Here is a 7,965-nt window from a genome sequence, read left to right as displayed (position 1 = left end):
GGAGGTTGGGGGGGGGGTCTGTGCCGGGGAGGGGGATGGGGGGGGGGAGGGTCTGTGCTGGGGAGGGGGATGGGGGGGTCCGTGCCGGGGTGGAGGTTGGGGGGGGGGTCCGTGCCGGGGAGGGGGATGAGGGGGGGGTCCGTGCTGGGGAGGGGGATGGGGGGGTCCGTGCCGGGGTGGAGGTTGGGGGGGGGGGGGGGGGTCCGTGCCGGGGAGGGGGATGGGAGGGCAAGTGAGTTGGTCCACCTGGCCAGGTGCCAGCCTCCAACAGTTGGACCCATGCGGTCCATGCCACCTGGCTGGGGGGAGGAGGGTATATGGGCAATGATGACATGTCGTCGTTCCCCTCCCCCACCAGGACGTCATGTTTTCAGATCATCCAGCGATGTTGGCCGCCGTGGCGGCAGCCGCTCATGTCTATGTTGCCCTGGATGAGGAGGAGGAGGAGGAGGAGGAGGAGGAGCGTGCCAGAGAGGCGGCGCAGGCTGCTGTAGAGGGGCAGGCGGCAGCCGCCCAGGCTGGAGGGACACCTGACCGGCCCAGGCAACGGGGTCATTCCAGGCACCGAGTGGAGACCTGTCCGGCATATCGCAGACATCGGTGCACCGGTGCATCGGGGCAGTGACAGATGCCCTATATGCCATGGCGCACCGCTACATCCGCTTCCCCGTGGACCGGGCCAGCCAAGATGCCCGGGCCGTGGGCTTCTCTGCCGTGGCCGGGTTCCCCATGGTCCAGGGCGCGATCGATGGGATGCACGTCGCCGTGCGGCCACCTGCAGATAACAGGGCCGTGTTCACTAATAGGAAGGGGGACCTATTCGATGAACGTACAGGTGGTCTGCGACCACCGCATGATGATCCTGCACGTCTACGCCCGTCACCCAGGCAGTGTACACGACTCATTCGTGTTGTCGCGGTCATCCATCCCCGGCATGTACGAGGGACGCCATCCCCGGCTGAGGGGCTGGTTGCTGGGCGACAGGGGCTACCCATTGCGATCGTGGGCTGATGACGCCTATACGGAGGCCACACAATGAGGCGGAGAACCGCTACAATGATGCCCATGTAGCGACAAGGGGAGTGATAGAGAGGTGCTTTGGCGTGCTGAAGATGCGTTTCAGGTGCCTGGACCTCTCTGGGGGCGCCCTCCAGTATCGGTCAGATAGGGTCGGCCGCATCATTGTGGTGTGCTGCGTCCTGCACAACATAGCCCAACAGAGGGGCGATGTGCCGCAGGCAGAGGAGGGCGGAGTGGAGGAGCAGCAGGAAGAGGCCCAGTCCTCCCCAGATGAGGGGGATGGGGGCAATGGTCAGGGCAGACGGGGTAGACACAGGCGGGTGGCTGTCCACCGTTACCGGCTGGCCCAGCGGGCACGGGACAGACTGATAGATGCCCGCTTCACTGACTAGATGGGCGTGGGAATCGGGTAGTATGGCCACAGACCGCACACCATGGCACCAGCCGACCACCCACACCCCCCACCCATCCACCCACCCAGCACCCTCACCCCCCCCCCAACCCCACCCAACCCACCCGCATGCACACCCCCCCCCCCCCATTGCTGATCTACCTGCGGCACAACGGGCCGGGCTCACACAGTTGCGGGTGGACGCGTGTCTATCGCAGGCCATGGAGGATGATGACAACCCGCCCTGCGGTGAGCTCCTGGCTCTACATCGTTGGACTATGCCTGACCCATGGCCACAGTACCACCATCCACCCGGACCATCCCTGCATGCGGCTGTGACACTGCAGCGCACGGTCCCGTCCTCTGCCCGGGGGATGTTGATGGCGGCCCAGGGGGAAGGGGGCAGACTCACCTGGGGCTGAGGTAAGACCACCCCTCACACACACACTTGCGCTCAACGTACATGACACCCCCGCACACTTTGGACAGAGCACAAAGGCAGCTTCTGTAGGTGTAACATTGACTTTCATAACCAAACGAGTTCATGCACGTGCCCTAGCCCCTATAACTCATCTGTGCCCTGCAACCGTGCCAACTTACTCAGTGTCTAATTGTTTGGCCTTATGGGCCCTTTGACTACATCTACGTGGTTCCCCAGACGGTACAGCAGAACTGGAGGTGGACTCCTGTGATTCCTGCCCTCTGACACTGGATCCCTTTGGCGGCCGTTTCCTGGGGCGTCCTGGCCTAGATGGGCCAGGCTGCGGCCCGGGCGACTGGGATGGCGAGCTGCCAGCCTGTCCTGCCCGTTGCCCACCCGATGCACCTGGGACGGAAGGGGGAGAGTCCGAGGTGTCGCGGTGTACCGGGACCTCCCCTACAGAGGGAGCCGGGACGGACCACACCACCTTCTCCTCCCTTGGGGTGCCCGATGGCCCCCAGGCCTCTACATGGGTGGGGGATGCGAACGGACTGGCCATCCGATGCCCCCCGACATCTGGCGCTGCCAGTCCTGGAGGCCCGTGCTGGTATCGACAGGGGTCTGCAGGTTTGCAGCCATGGAGCCCAGGGGGTTGGCAAACCCTGTCTGTGACAGTGCGACGCCGGCTCGCACATGGCCACTGGCGCCGATGCCCTCAGCGATGGCCTGCAGAGACTGGGCCATGGCCTGCTGAGACTGGGCCATGGCCTGCAGAGACTGGGCCATGGCCTGCTGAGACTGGGCCATGGCCTGCTGAGACTGGGCTATGGCGTTGAGCGCCTCTGCCATCTGGCGCTGGCACTGGCTCATGGCCTCCTGTGAGAGGGCATCCATTTCCTGGGCCACAGACGCCGCCTGCACGGAAAGCCCCAGGCCTCGCAAACCGTTCCCCATGTCTGACACCGTCGCACCCATTGCCTCCACCGCGGACGCCACCCGTGCGGTGTCGGCCTGGGTGGCACGCATGACCGGCACTACTCCCAGCTCCTGGAAGCAGGGGGACTCCTCCACCTGCGGCCGCAGCCGCCGCAAGCCGCCCGTCATCCTCTTCGCTCGTCTCCGGGTCGGTGGTTGCATCGGATCTATGTGTGGGTGTGGTAACTCCAGGAACCCGGGATCCATCTGGGCGGCAGATGTTCGCTTGGGCTGGGCTGCCCTCCGACCGCCCGGCCCCTCTGCTGCTCCTACCTCCACCTGCTGTACCGGGACGGCTGTGTTGTGCGCACCAGTGAGTGTACCAGACGCCTCATCACTAAAGTGCCCAACCGTGGTGAGTGTTTCTGCGATGGTGGAGGGTGTTGGTGACAGCAGTGGCGTTGTGTCGTGCTCTTCGTCCAACTCTGAGTCCATGGCACTTTGGGGTGGGGGTTCGTCTCCACCTATCCACTCTGAGTCACTGTCCGGTATTTCGTCTTCCTGGGTAGTGCTGTCCCGGGTACTGCTGTCCCGGGTAGTGGTGTCCCGGGTAGTGGTGTCCTGGGTAGTGGTGTCCCGGGTAGTGGTGTCCTGGGTAGTGGTGTCCTGGGTAGTGGTGTCCTGGCTCGGATGTGACGGGGGCCTGTGGCTGCCCCCTCGTCGCTGGGGTGGTCGCTCCCGCACGTGACGGGGGTGTCGTCTCCCTGTTGCTCCAGGTCTCTCCGTCTCCCGTGGTGTGCGAGGGGCATCCTGCGGGCGTCGCATGCTGGAGGGTGCGGGTCTCTCCGTCTCCCGTGGTGTGCGAGGAGCAACCTGCGGGCTCGCATGCTGGAGGGTACGGGTCTCTCCGTCTCCCGTGGTGTGCGAGGGGCATCCTGCGGGCGTCACATGCTGGAGGGTCCGGGTCTCTCCGTCTCCCGTGGTGTGCGAGGGGCATCCTGCGGGCGTCGCCTGCTGGAGGGTGCGGGTCTCTCCGTCTCCCGTGGCCTCCGGGGGGCATCCTGCGGACGTCGCATGCTGGGGGAGGGGGGATATGGGGGATATGGGGGAGGGGGGGAGGGGGATATGGGGGAGGGGGGATATGGGGGAGGGGGATATGGGGGAGGGGGGATATGGGGGAGGGGGATATGGGGAGGGGGGATATGGGGGAAGGGGGATATGGGGAGAGGGGATATGGGGGAGGGTGGATATGGGGAGGGGGGATATGGGGAGGAGGGGATATGGGGGAGGGGGGATATGGGGGAGGGGGGATATGGGGGATATGGGGAGGGGGGATATGGGGGATGGGGGGATATGGGGGAGGGGGGCTATGGGGGAGGGGGGATATGGGGGAGGGGGGATATGGGGGAGGGGGGATATGGGGGATCTGGGGAGGGGGGATATGGGGGAGGGGGGATATGGGGAGGGGGGGATATGGGGAGGGGGGATATGGGGAGGGGGGATATGGGGGAGGGTGGATATGGGGAGGGGGGATATGGGGGAGGAGGGGATATGGGGAGGGGGGATATGGGGGAGGGGGGATATGGGGGATCTGGGGAGGGGGGATATGGGGGAGGGGGGATATGGGGAGGGGGGGATATGGGGAGGGGGATATGGGGGAGGGGGGTTATGGGGGAGGGGGTATATGAGGATGGGGGGATATGGGGGAGGGGGGGACATGGGGGAGGGGGGATATGGGGGAGGGGGGATATGGGGGATATGGGGGAGGGGGTATATGGGGGAGGCTCACCCTGCCTGCTCTGACGAGGTCGTTCACCTTCTTGTGGCACTGGGTGCCTGTCCGTGGTGTCAGGGCCACAGCGGTGACAGCCTCTGCCACTTCCCTCCACAGACGCCGGCTGTGGCGTTGGGCAACTCTGCGGCCGTGCCCGGGATACAGGGCGTCCCTCCTCTGCTCCACCGCGTCCAGGAGCGCCTCCACATCGCGTGACTCGAACCTCGGGGCTGAGCGGCGGCCAGCCATCCAGTCGGGTGTTGCGGTCGGTTGTTCCGGTCGGGTGGGGGGAGCAGCGCGGCCTTATGAGCCGTCACGCCGTGCGGCGCGTATGACGCTGCACGGCGTGAACCACTGCGCAAGCGCGGATCCCGTTACATCGCTGCTAGCCCATTTCGGGCCGGAGACTATCGACCCATTTTTCCGACGTGACGCAAGTCGGATTTGCGCCGTTTTTTGCGCCGATCGGCGGACTTTCCGCCAATAACGGAGAATTTCGCCCAAGATGCTGAACGAGACTGTGTGCAATTCTGGTCGCCACATTATAGGAAGGAAGTGATTGCACTGCAGGGCGTGCAGAGGCGTTTCACCAGCATGTTGCCTGGGATGGAACATTTAAGTTACGAAGAGGGGTTTGGATAGGCTTGGGTTGTTTTTGCTGGGGGAAAGAAGATTGAGGGGCGACCTAATTGAGGTGTATAAGATAACGAGGGGCATGGACAGGGTGGATAGGTAGCAACTATTCCCCTTAGTTGAAGGGTCATTTACGAGGGGACACAAGTTCAAGGTGAGGGGCAGGTTTAGGGGGGATGCGGGGAGAAACTATTTTACCCAGGTGTTGGTGACGATCTGGAATGCACTGCCTGGGAGGGTGGTAGAGGTGGGTTGCCTCACATCCTTTAAAAAGTACCTGGGTGAGCCCTTGGTAGGGCATAACATTCAAGGCTATGGGCCAAGAGCTGGCAAATGGGTTTAGGTAGGTCAGGTGTCTTTCATACATCAGTGCAGACTCTTTGGCCTCTCCTGTACTGTATCATTCTGTGATTCTGTGAGACACATAATGTTTTTAAGTTTTAAGACTGCAGAAAAGTCAGATTTGTTCCAGGAGTGAGAATATAAGTGTGGTGGTATGTATTAGGGGAAGTACGGTACCTGTGAAGCCGAGAGGCTATTGGCTGACAGGTCCCGGGTCCTGGTTGGATCTGCCGCCTGCTGGCTCCGCCCTGAAGGCGGAGTATAAGAGCTCGCGTTCTCCCAGCAGCCGCATTCTGTAACTGAGCTGCTGGGAAACAAGTCTTGCTTAATAAAGCCTCGATTGACTTCATCACTTCTCGACTTGAGTGAGTAATTGTTGCGCTACAATAAGAAATTGGGCGTTGTTATTTTTATAAACTAAATTTCATTAAAAGAAAAGAAAAGAAAACAAGATTTAGACTTTCAAACTTCACAGTTCTAGGACTAACAGATTATGTGCAGTTTCTTAACTTTACCACCGTAATTTCCATTAAACAACACTCAGCCTTAGCATTCAGCTCCCGTTCCACTGACACATCCAAGCAAAGACAGCACTTTGATTTGGAAAGCAATCTTCCTTCTGTTAGGGACAACTCTTTCAGAATCCTTTGTCAAAGCTTTCTCTTTCTGTGGCAGTTTTCATGATCTCCTCAGATGGTTGCCTACATGATTTTCTGTAACTGTTTTACGACCGACCGCCTTTTCATGCCTTCCTTCTGTGGTTCTTTTTCATGACTGCTTCTACTGGCTTCCCACCTACTTCTCTCTGCCTTTGTTCCCAAAAAGATTTCTCTCTCTCTCTCTAAACTCCATCCAGCCATTCAAAGAAACCTTCTTCCTTGAGATGGCGAAACCTGAATCTATTCCCATTATTTGGTTGATAGCCGATTCCCATCTACATAAAAGGCCGGAGCTGAGTCATTCATATGCAACTAGGTTTTCATTACTAGACCATTAGGTCCTCAGACTCTGATAACGGGAGGATGTCCTGTAGGAATGTCTTGGAGAACAATGGGTCTTTGCTGAATCACGTTATGCATTCCCTCATGTTATGTTTCAATGGAAGCCTGTATGACAGTTAAGTATGGGCATATCCCTTTGCCTCTGCTGCTAGCAGTTTTCCATTCTGCTTACCTTTAAATTGTCTGCTTCATTTTTTGGACTCCATTTCTGAATTCATATTTGGATTTATTTTATTGTCATGTGTACTGAGGTACAATGAAAAGTATTATTCTGCGTACAGCCCAGACGGATAATTCCAAACATGAAAAAAAACATTGGACATACATAAATACACAATGTAAATACATAGACACAGACATCGGGTGAAGCATACGGAGTGTAGTACTACTCAATAGAGAAGATGTGTGAAGAGATCAGTTCAGTCCAAAGAGGGTCATTCAGGAGTCTGGTAACAGTGGGGAAGAAGCTATTTTTGAAGCTGTTACCATGTGTTCTCAGACTTTTGTATCTCCTGCCTGATGGAAGAAGTTGGAAGCATGAATAACCCAGGTGGGAGGGGTCTTTGATTATGCTGCCCGTTTCCCAAGGCAGCTGGAGGTGTAGACAGAGTCAATGCTTGGGAGGCAGGTTCGCGTGATGGACTGGGCTGTGTTCACGATCCTGTAGTTTCTTATGGTCTTGCGCCGAGCAGTTGCCATACCAGGCTGTGATGCAGCCAGATAGGATGCTTTCTATGGTGCAACTGTAAAAATTGGTAAGAGTCAATGTGGGCATGCCAAATTTCCTTACTTTCCTGAGGAAGTATAGGCACTATTGTGCTTTCTTGGTCGTAGCATTGAAGGGGCAACCAACCTGTCTCCTGACCAAGACAGACTGTTGGTGATGTGAATACCTAGGAATTTGAAGCTGTCAACTGATGTGTTGGGTAAGCTGGGTCTGCGGGGACTGCGTTTACTGCAGCAGAGAGAGAGAGACAAGCTTCCAACACTTGAAGAAATGCAACTCTATTTTATTAAACTCTAAACTATTAAACATGCTTGAACTGTGGGTTGACACTATGCTGAGTTGACTGGAGACCTGAGGCTAACCTGACCAGACTATCTTACTACCCCATGGTGGATGTTCTAGTTGTTGCTCACAGGCTCTGACTGTCTCAGAGGCTGCATCCCAAGAGAGCGGGAAAACTAGTGCCCCCTGGTTATATAGTGGCCGTGTCCTGTCTGGTGATTGGCTGCTGTGTTCTGTATGTTCATTGGTCATCCTTTGTGACACTCACTGTCTGTCTGTGCACCATCATATACTTGTGTGTGTATATTATGACACCTCCCCCCTTTCAAAAAATTTGTGTATGTGTCAATAAATAGTGGGTGTGTGTATGAGCCTGACTATGTACAAAGTATGTGAACGTATTTACATGAGTAGGAGCTGAATTATATACAAAATACGTGAGCGTATTTACATGGGAAG

This window comes from Scyliorhinus torazame, chromosome 11, assembly GCF_047496885.1.
Source record: "Scyliorhinus torazame isolate Kashiwa2021f chromosome 11, sScyTor2.1, whole genome shotgun sequence".
NCBI classification, from domain to species: domain Eukaryota; kingdom Metazoa; phylum Chordata; class Chondrichthyes; order Carcharhiniformes; family Scyliorhinidae; genus Scyliorhinus; species Scyliorhinus torazame.
The sequence above is the reverse complement of the archived record's forward strand: the minus strand, read 5'-3'. Positions refer to the sequence as shown.